Raw genomic sequence first — 14420 nt, forward strand, 5'->3', positions numbered from 1 at the left:
GGCTGAAACATTTGAGTTTGAAAGACATACTCATTTTAAAACAATAAGAACTTTACTTTCTGGATTATGTTGCATAATCAGTTATTGCTAATTACTATATTATTAATATTTTAAGTTTACTGGGAAGGCGAAATCCCTGAATTAAAAAAAAAACCTCAATCGTTCCATAACACCTTCCTACACCCACGTCCATAAAATGCTATAAAAAAATAACGATTAATCATTATATAACATAGATATTCATTGTACACCCAACATTTTACCATAATAATTTAATGGACAGAGCGCAGAGCAACCAATAATTTCACTGATTAGTATTTGAATACAATGAATTACGTTATAGTAAAATAAATGTTGTCTAGGGAAATATTTAGTTAAATAGGAATGGGCATGTTCCCAAATCAAATATGGCGATGGGCATGTCAGCTGACAAAAGTATGGCGAACTGAGCTCAGTCCAAATGGCAACGTTTTAAGATGACGTCACGGGGGTTTGACAGGTCGGAGTGTAAATGTTATGAAGTACAGCGAGTGGCTCTTGTACAATGCCCGGGACGACCGGTAAGACTCTCCGTATATAACGTAGGCTATTAAACATGACATACTGTTCGTATGGGATTATATTGTGCTGGCAATGTTCACAGAGGCCGAGCAAATTGCACATCTGTGTCTATGCTCACAGCATCAGCTGTTATACCTAGTGATAGTTACTTAACTAAAACCTTATTTAGCACCGGTGGCTAGTGAGAAAAAAAACACGCACCTGTGCGAGAGTAATACTTTGTCACGCATATGTTGCTGCGTTATTTGTGTTGCAGAATACAGTTCTAAACTAATGCTGCTGTTAGCTTTCTACTGTACTCACCACCTATCTATCCATTTTATAGTAAAATAATGTCCTTGTCTAATGTATCAGTTGAGATAATTAAAGTAAGGTTTTATTGTAAGTTATCCCATCTATGGTTTAAATCCAGATTCTGGATCTATTTTATATATTAAAGGGATATGAAACCCAATTATATATCTTTCATTATTCAGATAGAGCATGCAATTTTAAATAACTTTCCAAAGTATTTCTATTACCCAATTTGTTTTGTTTTCTTTGTATCCTTTATTAAAAAGTATACCTAAGTAGGCTTAGATGCTTCTGATTGGTTGCAGCACATATATGTAGCTTGTCACTGGCTTTTAGCTAACTCCCAGTAGTGCATTGCTGCTCCTTCAACAAAGAAAACCAAGAAAATTAAGCAAATTAGATAATAGAAATAAATTGGAAAGTTGTTTAAAATTATATAATTGATCTAAATCATGAAAGAAACATTTTGGGTTTCATGTCCTTTTAAATTAAAATCTGTTTATTTTTTTCCCATTTTTTTTTCATTTAATTTGGTTTTATTTTTAATGTGTATATTATAATTTGTTTACCTAACATTTTATGGTTTGGGGTTATGCTTTTATTGATTGACAGCTTTGCCTTTAGTCTCATGATAAAAAACATAATTTATACTTACCTGATAAATTTATTTCTCTTGTAGTGTATCCAGTCCACGGATCATCCATTACTTGTGGGATATTCTCCTTCCCAACAGGAAGTTGCAAGAGGATCACCCACAGCAGAGCTGCTATATAGCTCCTCCCCTCACTGCCATATCCACTCATTCAACCGAAACAAGCCGAGAAAGGAGAAACCATAGGGTGCAGTGGTGACTGTAGTTTAATTAACATTTAGACCTGCCTGAAAAGGACAGGGCGGGCCGTGGACTGGATACACTACAAGAGAAATAAATTTATCAGGTAAGCATAAATTATGTTTTCTCTTGTTAAGTGTATCCAGTCCACGGATCATCCATTACTTGTGGGATACCAATACCAAAGCTAAAGTACACGGATGATGGGAGGGACAAGGCAGGAACTTAAACGGAAGGAACCACTGCCTGTAAAACCTTTCTCCCAAAAACAGCCTCAGAAGAAGCAAAAGTATAAAATTTGGAAAATTTGGAAAAAGGTATGAAGGGAAGACCAAGTTGCAGCCTTGCAAATCTGTTCAACAGAGGCCTCATTTTTAAAGGCCCAGGTAGAAGCCACAGCTCTAGTAGAATGAGCTGTAATCCTTTCAGGAGGCTGCTGTCCAGCAGTCTCATAGGCTAAACGGATTATACTCCGAAGCCAAAAAGAAAGAGAGGTCGCCAAGACCTTCTGACCTCTCCTCTGTCCAGAGTAAACAACAAACAGGTTAGATGTTTGGCGATAATCTTTAGTAGCCTGTAAGTAAAACTTCAAGGCACGGACTACGTCTAGATTTATGCAAAAGACGTTCCTTCTTTGAAGAAGGATTAGGACATAATGATGGAACAACAATCTCTTGATTGATATTCTTGTTAGAAACCACCTTAGGTAAAAACCCAGGTTTTGTACGCAGAACAACTTTATCTGAATGAAAGATCAGATAAGGAGAATCACAATGTAAGGCAGATAACTCCGAGACTCTTCAAGCCGAGGAAATAGCCATCAGAAAAAAGAACTTTCCATGAAAGAAGTTTGATATCAATAGAATGAAGGGGTTCAAACGGAACCCCTTGAAGAACTCTAAGAACCAAGTTTAAGCTCCATGGAGGAGCAACAGGTTTAAGCACAGGCTTAATTCTAACTAAAGCCTGACAAAATGCCTGAACGTCTGGAACTTCTGCCAGACGCTTGCGTAAAAGAATAGACAGAGCAGAAATCTGTCCCTTTAAAGAACTAGCTGATAATCCTTTGTCCACACCCTCTTGGAGGAAGGGCAATATCCTAGGAATCCTAACCCTACTCCATGAGTAATTCTTGGATTCACACCAATGAAGATATTTACGCCATATCTTGTGGTAAATTTTCCTGGTGACAGTCTTTCGTGCCTGTATTAAGGTATCAATTACTGACTCGGAGAAGCCACGCTTTGATAGGATCAAGCGTTCAATCTCCATGCAGTCAGTCTCAGAGAAAGTAGATTCGGATGATTGAAAGGACCTTGTATTAGAAGGTCTTGTCTCAGAGGCAGAGTCTATGGTTGAAAGGATGACATTTCCACTAGGTCTGCATACCAGGTCCTGCGTGGCCACGCAGGCGCTATCAATATCACCGATGCTCTTTCCTGTTTGATTTTGGCAATCAGACGAGGGAGCAGAGGAAACGGTGGAAACACATAAGCCAGGTTGAAGAACCAAGGCGCTGCTAGAGCATCTATCAGCGTCGCTTCTGGGTCCCTGGACCTTGATCCGTAACAAGGAAGCTTGGCGTTCTGGCGAGACGCCATGAGATCCAATTCTGGTTTGCCCCAACGGAGAACCAATTGAGCAAACACCTCCGGATGGAGTTCCCATTCCCCCGGATGAAAAGTCTGATGACTTAGAAAATCCGCCTCCCAGTTCTCTACACCTGGGATATGGATCGCTGACAGGTGGCAAGAGTGAGTCTCTGCCCAGCGAATTATCTTGGAGACTTCTGACATCGCTAGGGAACTCCTGGTTCCCCCTTGATGGTTGATGTAAGCCACAGTCGTGATGTTGTCCGACTGAAATCTGATGAACCTCAGTGTTGCTAGCTGAGGCCAAGCCAGAAGAGCATTGAATATTGCTCTTAACTCCAGAATATTTATTGGGAGGAGTTTCTCCTCCTGAGTCCATGAACCCTGAGCCTTCAGGGAGTTCCAGACTGCACCCCAACCTAGAAGGCTGGCATCTGTTGTTACAATTGTCCAATCTGGTCTGCGAAAGGTCATACCCTTGGACAGATGGGCCCGAGATAACCACCAGAGAAGAGAATCTCTGGTTTCCTGATCCAGATTTAGTAGGGGGGACAAATCTGTGTAATCCCCATTCCACTGACTGAGCATGCATAATTGCAGCGGTCTGAGATGCAGGCGTGCGAATGGCACTATGTCCATCGCCACTACCCTTAAGCCGATTACTTCCATGTACTGAGCCACTGTGGGGCACGGAATGGAGTGAAGAACACGGCAAGCATTTAGAAGTTTTGATAACCTGGACTCCGTCAGGTAAATTTTCATTTCTACAGAATCTATTAGAGTCCCTAGGAAGGAAACCCTCGTGAGAGGAGATAGAGAACTCTTTTCTTCGTTCACTTACCACCCATGCGACCTAAGGAATGCCAGAACTATCTCTGTATGAGATTTGGCAATTTGAAAGCTTGACGCCTGTATCAGGATATCGTCCAGGTAAGGAGCCACCGCTATACCTCGCGGTCTTAGGACCGCCAGAAGTGAGCCCTGAACCTTTGTAAAAATTCTTGGGTCTGTAGCCAACCCGAATGGAAGAGCTACAAATTGGTAATGCCTGTCTAGAAAGGCAAACCTCAGGAACTGATGATGATTCTTGTGAATCGGAATGTGAAGGTAGGCATCCTTTAAGTCCACTGTGGTCATGTACTGACCCTCTTGGATCATGGGTAAAATGGTTCGAATAGTTTCCATCTTGAATGACGGAACTCTGAGGAATTTGTTTAGGATCTTTAAATCCAAAATTGGTCTGAAGGTTCCCTCTTTTTTGGGAACCACAAACAGATTTGAATAAAACCCCTGTCCTTGTTCCGTCCGCAGAACTGGATGGATCACTCCCATTACATGGAGATCTTGTACGCAGCTTAGGAATGCCTCTTCCTTTATCTGGTTTGCAGATAATCTTGAAAGGTGAAATCTCCCTTGTGGAGGAGAAGCTTTGAAGTCCAGAAGATATCCCTGAGATATGATCTCCAACGCCCAGGGATCCTGAACATCTCTTGCCCACGCCTGGGCGAAGAGAGAGAGTCTGCCCCCTACTAGATCTTAGAGGCAGCAGCAGGCTTTCTGGCCTACTTGCCCTTGTTCCAGGACTGGTTAGGTTTCCAGGCCTGCTTGGATTGAGCAAAAGTTCCCTCTTGTTTTGAAGCAGAGGAAGTTGATGCTGCACCTGCCTTGAAATTTCGAAAGGCACGAAAATTAGACTGTTTGGCCTTTGATTTGGCCCTGTCCTGAGGAAGGGTATGACCCTTACCTCCAGTAATGTCAGCAATAATTTCTTTCAAACCAGGCCCAAATAAGGTCTGCCCCTTGAAAGGAATGTTGAGTAATTTAGACTTTGAAGTCACATCAGCTGACCAGGATTTTAGCCATAGCGCCCTACGCGCCTGGATGGTGAATCCGGAATTCTTAGCCGTTAGTTTAGTCAAATGAACAATGGCATCAGAAACAAATGAGTTAGCTAGCTTAAGAGTTCTAAGCTTATCAACAATTTCAGTCAATGGAGCTGTATGGATGGCCTCTTCCAGGGCCTCAAACCAGAATGCCGCCGCAGCAGTGACAGGCGCAATGCATGCAAGGGGCTGTAAAATAAAACCTTGTTGAATAAACATTTTCTTAAGGTAACCCTCTAATTTTTTTATCCATTGGATCTGAAAAAGCACAACTGTCCTCAACCGGGATAGTGGTACGCTTTGCTAAAGTAGAAACTGCTCCCTCCACCTTAGGGACAGTCTGCCATAAGTCCCGTGTAGGGGCATCTATTGGAAACATTTTTCTAAATATAGGAGGTGGGGAAAAGGGCACACCGGGCCTATCCCACTCCTTACTAATAATTTCTGTAAGCCTTTTAGGTATTGGAAAAACATCAGTACTCACCGGCACTGCATAGTATTTATCCAGCCTACACAATTTCTCTGGCACTGCAATTGTGTCACAGTCATTCAGAGCAGCTAATACCTCCCCAGCAATACACGGAGGTTCTCAAGCTTAAATTTAAAATTTGAAATCTCTGAATCAGGTCTCCCCGATTCAGAGACGTCACCCACAGACTGAAGCTCTCCATCCTCAGGTTCTGCATATTGTGACGCAGTATCAGACATGGCTCTTACAGCATCTACGCGCTCTGTATCTCATCTAACCCCAGAGCTATCGTGCTTGCCTCTCAATTCAGGCAATTTGGATAATACCTCTGACAGGGTATTATTCATGATTGCAGCCATGTCCTGCAAAGTAATCGCTATGGGCGTCCCTGATGTACTTGGCGCCATATTAGCGTGCGTCCCTTGAGCGGGAGGCGAAGGGTCCGACACGTGGGGAGAGTTAGTCGGCATAACTTCCCCCTCGACAGACCCCTCTGGTGACAATTCTTTTATAGATAAAGACTGATCTTTACTGTTTAAGGTGAAATCAATACATTTAGTACACATTCTCCTATGGGGCTCCGCCATGGCTTTTAAACATAATGAACAAGTATCCTCTGTTTCAGACATGTTTGTACACACTAGCAATGAGACTAGCAAGCTTGGAAAACACTTTAAAGCAAGTTAACAAGCAATATAAAAAACGTTACTGTGCCTTTAAGAGAAACAAATTTTGACAAAATTTGAAATAACAGTGAAAAAAGGCAGTTACACTAACAAAATTTTTACAGTGTATGTAACAAGTCAGCAGAGCATTGCACCCACTTGCAAATGGATGATTAACCCCTTAATAACAAAAACAATAATAAATGACAAAAATGTTTTTTAAACACAGTCACAACAACTGCCACAGACTACTGTGATTGTTACCCTCCTCAAACACGACTTTGAAGCCTTTTGAGCCCTTCAGAGATGTCCTGTATCATGCAGAGGGAAGCTGAATGTCTCTGTCAGTATTTTTATCTGCACAGAAAAGCACTAAAATAGGCCCTTCCCACTCATATTGCAACAGTGGAAAGCTTCAGGAAACTGTTTCTAGACAAATATCAAGCCAGCCATGTGGAAAAAAACTAGGCCCCAATAAGTTTTGTCACCAAACACATATAAAAACGATTAAACATGCCAGCAAACGTTTTATATTACATTTTTATAAGAGTATGCATCTCTATTAATAAGCCTGATACCAGTAGCTATCACTGCATTTAAGGCTTAACTTACATTAATCCGGTATCAACAGCATTTTTCTAGCAAATTCCATCCCTAGAAAAATATTAACTGCACATACCTTATTGCAGGAAAACCTGCACGCCATTCCCTCTCTGAAGTTACCTCACTCCTCAGAATATGTGAGAACAGCAATGGATCTTAGTTACTTCTGCTAAGATCATAGAAAATGCAGGCAGATTCTTCTTCTAAATACTGCCTGAGATAAACAGTACACTCCGGTACCATTTAAAAATAATTGATTGAAGTTAAAAAACTAACTATAATACACCACTCTCCTCTTACTACGTCCATCTTTGTTGAGAGTTGCAAGAAAATGACTGGATATGGCAGTGAGGGGAGGAGCTATATAGCAGCTCTGCTGTGGGTGATCCTCTAGCAACTTCCTGTTGGGAAGGAGAATATCCCACAAGTAATGGATGATCCGTGGACTGGATACACTTAACTAGAGAAACAACTATAAAAAATGTGTGAGATATATTTTTTAGAGATACAGTCAATAATATATTCTGGACTAAGAAGAAACATTTCACAAAGCATTAAAGGAACATAATATTTAGTCATTTTCTGCAATGCATATGAAAGAAATTAACTCTTTCATGGCAGGGTCATAATGTCTACATCGGAACAATGTTACGATGTAGAAAAATTGAAATCCTGCAATTGTGAACACGATCACGAGATTCCAATTATAGGAACGGGTCTGGGGGGCGTCCCTATGACGCTAGGAACGCCCTCCAGACCGTGATCAAATCCAGGAAGCGCAGTTGGCTTCAGGACATCAAACCGCTATGACGTTGTATTTCGTCCTAACGGCGCTAAAGCCCAACAGCATATCGGCGGTAAAAGGTTAAACAGGTTAACATATTTTCCCTAAAAAAGGATTATGTTGACAATGGTTTGTTATTGAAATTTAGCAGGAAATGTATGTTTGTTCACAAGTGATACTCCTATATCTGTTGCTCACTGGCTTCATAAAAACTCCACAAATATATATTATATTGCATATGTAGATAAGTATATTTTGTTTTATCGGTACATAGGAAAATAAGTGGGGAGATTCTATAATTGAAATATTACAATTGATAGTCATTTCCCAGAAAGATTATTTGCATATGGGGCTTGTTTGATAACACATTTCACCTGGGTCTAAAATGTAGCACAACTGTATTTATATGGAATGGAAAAACACTATAGGAATCTAAAGGATTATTTTGGCACAAGTGTTTGTGTTGTGTTTTCAAATAGTGTTAATTATTTTAAAATTAATTACTTGTGTGTTTTAAAGGAACACTGAACCCATTTTTTTCTTTCGTGATTCAGATAGAGCATGCAATTTTAAGCAACTTTCTAATTTACTATTATCAATATTTCTTCGTTCTCTTGCTATCTTTATTTGAAAAAGAAGGCATCTAAGCTAAGCAGCCAGCCATTTTTTGGTTAAGAACATGGACAGCACTTGTTTATTGGTGGGTGAATTTATCCACCATTCAGCAACAACAACCCAGGTTGTTCACCAAAAAATGGACCAGCATCTAAACTTACATTCTTGCTTTTCAAATAAGGATACCAAGAGAATGAAGACAATTTGATAATAGAAGTAAACTAGAAAGTTGCTTAACATTGCATGCTCTATCTGAATCACAAAAGAAAAAAATTGGGTTCAGTGTCCCTTATCATCCACCTGAATGTATATTGAACTGTATCCAGAGACCTGTGCAAGTAAGGTAGTGAAAAGAGAGGATATCTTATTTCTCGTCCATTAGGAATAAAAATGTAATTGTTTTTGAAAGAAGCCGTGTATTTGTAAAGTACGGGAGTACATGAAAGCTTAAGATGGCAGCCACAGAAGTGGATTTATTCGGTTGATAGTGCAACACCCTAAGATCCAGGTGCTAGTGTGTTGCACTTTCACAAGAATAAATAAGGCTGTGAAAATTAATCCTGAACTTCGCAAATGCCCATTTCTATGAGACTTGTGTCATTCTATATATTAGTGTTCTGATTAATAAAATGTGTTTTCTTTTGCACCCCTTTTTTGTCTGGTATTTTCTTTGTCACATTATGGGCCAGATTACAAGTGGAGCGCTAATTAATGCTCCTGCTTGAGTGTTAATTGCACTAGAAGTAAGCTTTTTGTGCTCATTGGTTTGTGCTTGTATTATGAGTTTAAAGTAGACTGTTTTCGCTAACCCGATGAGCGCAAAAAAGCCGAACTTACAATATTTTGTGGACATTCAAGTATTCCACCATAGAAGTCAATGGAGAAAAAATAGTGGAAAAAACCTAACACCCCACTCCCCAACCCCGATCACATATTCTCATGTGCGCTAACCCAACATGAAAAAATATGAATATTTCACATTCCAATGTTCTTCACATACAAGAATATGTTCTAATTATTCTAAAATAAATATTTCTACATATATCTGATGTTTTTTCATCTATCTATCTATCTATCTATCTATCTATCATCTATCTATCTATTTATCTATCTATCTATATATGTATACAGATATATAGGAATATCTATTTATAAATACTTAGAACAGATTGGGCTATGTGCATAACATTGGAATGTGAAATATTTACAGTAAATACACAGTCAAAAACTTTATTAAAAAAATGTGCTTTTACATATCGAATGCATACACACACACACACACACACACACACAAAACAATCCAGGATGTGAATCTGCCCTCCTGGGGTTAACCACCCGGTCCCTCAGTGTACATACAGCAAGCTTCAACGAAGTCAGAGGCTAACCAGGTTTTCTTCAAAGCAATTAATCAAATTTGACTATTTGCTTTGAAGAAAACCTGGTTTGCCTCTGACTTTGTTGAAGCTTGAGATATATATATACTGTGTATGTGTGTGTATGTGTGTATATATATATATATATATATATATATATATATACACACATATACATCTTTAGACATGTATATGTACAGTATGTATCTCAACGTTAAAGCCATTTGCCTATTTTTTTTATTTTTTTCAAAAACACCTGAGACTTCATATCTTTGAGCCCTTGCAATGTTTGTGTGCAATATTTTTATATACTAATTTTTATGAGATTGTGTTTTTCTGAGTGTAACTATACTTGTTAATGTATTTTTGATGTGCTTTGTGCAACCTTTTTGCAAAACAGTTAACCAGAGCTCTAAAGTTGCAGTAATCATTCTAGTGTAAATTGTGATTTTTCTCAAGCTATCGCGTTTACTTTAAACTCATAATAAACCCCTTATCACTTGCGTGCAAACATTTGTGTTCCACTCGTAATTTGTCTCTCTCTCTCTCTCTCTCTCTCTCTCTCTCTCTCTATCTATATATATATATATATATATATATATATATATATATATATATATATATTGTAGTGTGTACATTTGTTACTCAGACTTTTGGAATACTTTTACAGGGAGTGCAGAATTATTAGGCAAATGAGTATTTTGACCACATCATCCTCTTTATGCATGTTGTCTTACTCCAAGCTGTATAGGCTCGAAAGCCTACTACCAATTAAGCATATTAGGTGATGTGCATCTCTGTAATGAGAAGGGGTGTGGTCTAATGACATCAACACCCTATATCAGGTGTGCATAATTATTAGGCAACTTCCTTTCCTTTGGCAAAATGGGTCAAAAGAAGGACTTGACAGGCTCAGAAAAGTCAAAAATAGTGAGATATCTTGCAGAGGGATGCAGCACTCTTAAAATTGCAAAGCTTCTGAAGCGTGATCATCAAACAATCAAGCGTTTCATTCAAAAGAGTCAACAGGGTCGCAAGAAGCGTGTGGAAAAACCAAGGCGCAAAATAACTGCCCATGAACTGAGAAAAGTCAAGCGTGCAGCTGCCAAGATGCCACTTGCCACCAGTTTGGCCATATTTCAGAGCTGCAACATCACTGGCGTGCCCAAAAGCACAAGGTGTGCAATACTCAGAGACATGGCCAAGGTAAGAAAGGCTGAAAGACGACCACCACTGAACAAGACACACAAGCTGAAACGTCAAGACTGGGCCAAGAAATATCTCAAGACTGATTTTTCTAAGGTTTTATGGACTGATGAAATGAGAGTGAGTCTTGATGGGCCAGATGGATGGGCCCGTGGCTGGATTGGTAAAGGGCAGAGAGCTCCAGTCCGACTCAGACGCCAGCAAGGTGGAGGTGGAGTACTGGTTTGGGCTGGTATCATCAAAGATGAGCTTGTGGGGCCTTTTCGGGTTGAGGATGGAGTCAAGCTCAACTCCCAGTCCTACTGCCAGTTTCTGGAAGACACCTTCTTCAAGCAGTGGTACAGGAAGAAGTCTGCATCCTTCAAGAAAAACATGATTTTCATGCAGGACAATGCTCCATCACACGCGTCCAAGTACTCCACAACGTGGCTGGCAAGAAAGGGTATAAAAGAAGAAAATCTAATGACATGGCCTCCTTGTTCACCTGATCTGAACCCCATTGAGAACCTGTGGTCCATCATCAAATGTGAGATTTACAAGGAGGGAAAACAGTACACCTCTCTGAACAGTGTCTGGGAGGCTGTGGTTGCTGCTGCACGCAATGTTGATGGTGAACAGATCAAAACACTGACAGAATCCATGGATGGCAGGCTTTTGAGTGTCCTTGCAAAGAAAGGTGGCTATATTGGTCAGTGATAGGTTTTTGTTTTGTTTTTGAATATCAGAAATGTATATTTGTGAATGTTGAGATGTTATATTGGTTTCACTGGTAAAAATAAATAATTGAAATGGGTATATATTTGTTTTTTGTTAAGTTGCCTAATAATTATGCACAGTAATAGTCACCTGCACACACAGATATCCCCCTAAAATAGTTATAACTAAAAACAAACTAAAAACTACTTCCAAAACTATTCAGCTTTGATATTAATGAGTTTTTTGGGTTCATTGAGAACATGGTTGTTGTTCAATAATAAAATTAATCCTCAAAAATACAACTTGCCTAATAATTCTGCACTCCCTTTATATATATATATATATATATATATATATATATATATATATATATATATATATATATATATATATATATATATATATACACACTATATATACAGGGAGTGCAGAATTATTAGGCAAGTTGTATTTTTGAGGATTAATTTTATTATTGAACAACAACCATGTTCTCAATGAACCCAAAAAACTCATTAATATCAAAGCTGAATAGTTTTGGAAGTAGTTTTTAGTTTGTTTTTAGTTATAGCTGTTTTAGGGGGATATCTGTGTGTGCAGGTGACTATTACTGTGCATAATTATTAGGCAACTTAACAAAAAACAAATATATACCCATTTCAATTATTTATTTTTACCAGTGAAACCAATATAACATCTCAACATTCACAAATATACATTTCTGACATTCAAAAACAAAACAAAAACAAATCAGTGACCAATATAGCCACCTTTCTTTGCAAGGACACTCAAAAGCCTGCCATCCATGGATTCTGTCAGTGGTTTGATCTGTTCACCATCAACATTGCGTGCAGCAGCAACCACAGCCTCCCAGACACTGTTCAGAGAGGTGTACTGTTTTCCCTCCTTTTAAATCTCACATTTGATGATGGACCACAGGTTCTCAATGGGGTTCAGATCAGGTGAACAAGGAGGCCATGTCATTAGATTTTCTTATTTTATACCCTTTCTTGCCAGCCACGCTGTGGAGTACTTGGACGCGTGTGATGGAGCATTGTCCTGCATGAAAATCATGTTTTTCTTGAAGGATGCAGACTTCTTCCTGTACCACTGCTTGAAGAAGGTGTCTTCCAGAAACTGGCAGTAGGACTGGGAGTTGAGCTTGACTCCATCCTCAACCCGAAAAGGCCCCACAAGCTCATCTTTGATGATACCAGCCCAAACCAGTACTCCACCTCCAACTTGCTGGCGTCTGAGTCGGACTGGAGCTCTCTGCCCTTTACCAATCCAGCCACGGGCCCATCCATCTGGCCCATCAAGACTCACTCTCATTTCATCAGTCCATAAAACCTTAGAAAAATCAGTCTTGAGATATTTCTTGGCCCAGTCTTGACGTTTCAGCTTGTGTGTCTTGTTCAGTGGTGGTCGTCTTTCAGCCTTTCTTACCTTGGCCATGTCTCTGAGTATTGCACACCTTGTGCTTTTGGGCACGCCAGTGATGTTGCAGCTCTGAAATATGGCCAAACTGGTGGCAAGTGGCATCTTGGCAGCTGCACGCTTGACTTTTCTCAGTTCATGGGCAGTTATTTTGCGCCTTGGTTTTTCCACACGCTTCTTGCGACCCTGTTGACTATTTTGAATGAAACGCTTGATTGTTCGATGATCACGCTTCAGAAGCTTTGCAATTTTAAGAGTGCTGCATCCCTCTGCAAGATATCTCACTATTTTTGACTTTTCTGAGCTTGTCAAGTCCTTCTTTTGACCCATTTTGCCAAAGGAAAGGAAGTTGCCTAATAATTATGCACACCTGATATAGGGTGTTTATGTCATTAGACCACACCCCTTCTCATTACAGAGATGCACATCACCTAATATGCTTAATTGGTAGTAGGCGTTCGAGCCTATACAGCTTGGAGTAAGACAACATGCATAAAGAGGATGATGTGGTCAAAATACTAATTTGCCTAATAATTCTGCACTCCCTGCGTGTGTGTGTGTGTGTGTATATATATATATATATATATATATATATATATATATATATATATATATATATATATATATATATATATATAAAAATATATATATAAATTTAAACTACAGATGTAGAAACAACCTATTTTGTATCTCTTCTTTTATACAAATATTTAAGCTACAGGTGTAGCAATACTATAATTTTAATGGACTACTATTTTAAAAATATTATTAACCCCTAAACCGCAAAAAACCCACATCGCAATAAACCTAATTACCCTATTAACCCCTAAAGCGCAATACCCCCACATCGCAATAAACCTAATTACCCTATTAATCCCTAAACCGCAAAACCCCCAAATTGCAATAAACCTTTTTACCCTATTAACCCCTAAACCGCAAAACCCCCACATCGCAATATACCTTATTACCCTATTAACCCCTAAACCCCCCACATTGCAAAACACCTAATTACCCTATTAACCCTTTAAACCGCCAAAACCCACAACGCAAATAACTATTTAAATAACTAAGTACACTAACCTAACACCCCATTAAATAAACCCAAATTACCTAAACTAATACATTCTAAAGTTACAAAAAATAAAAAAAGGCTAACATTATAGAAAATAAAAAATCAAATTACCAAATTTAACAAAATTAAACCTAATCCCTATGAAAATAACAAAGACCCCCAAAATAAAAATATCCCCTACTCTAAGAATAAACTACCAGTAGCCCTTTAAAAGGGCTTTTTGCAGGGCATTGCCCCAAGATAATCAGCTCTTTTACAAAAAATATACAAAGTCCCAGCTAACATTAAACCCCCAAAATAAAAGAACCTAACACTAAAAAACCTAAACTACCCATTGCCCT

The 14420-nt window shown here is 39.0% G+C and overlaps 1 protein-coding gene across 1 annotated transcript in view; it reads left to right on the forward strand.

The window, feature by feature from the left end:
• The first annotated feature begins 445 nt into the window (after nucleotides 1-445).
• Nucleotides 446-14420, forward strand: part of RNF141 (ring finger protein 141) — a 111477-nt gene continuing 97502 nt past the window's right edge. Inside the window, exon 1 of the mRNA XM_053720589.1 lies at nucleotides 446-560. The gene's annotated coding sequence lies outside the window, so the exon portion shown is untranslated. The remainder of the gene's footprint in view (nucleotides 561-14420) is intronic.

Source organism: Bombina bombina, chromosome 7 (genome assembly GCF_027579735.1).
Source record: "Bombina bombina isolate aBomBom1 chromosome 7, aBomBom1.pri, whole genome shotgun sequence".
NCBI lineage: Eukaryota > Metazoa > Chordata > Amphibia > Anura > Bombinatoridae > Bombina > Bombina bombina.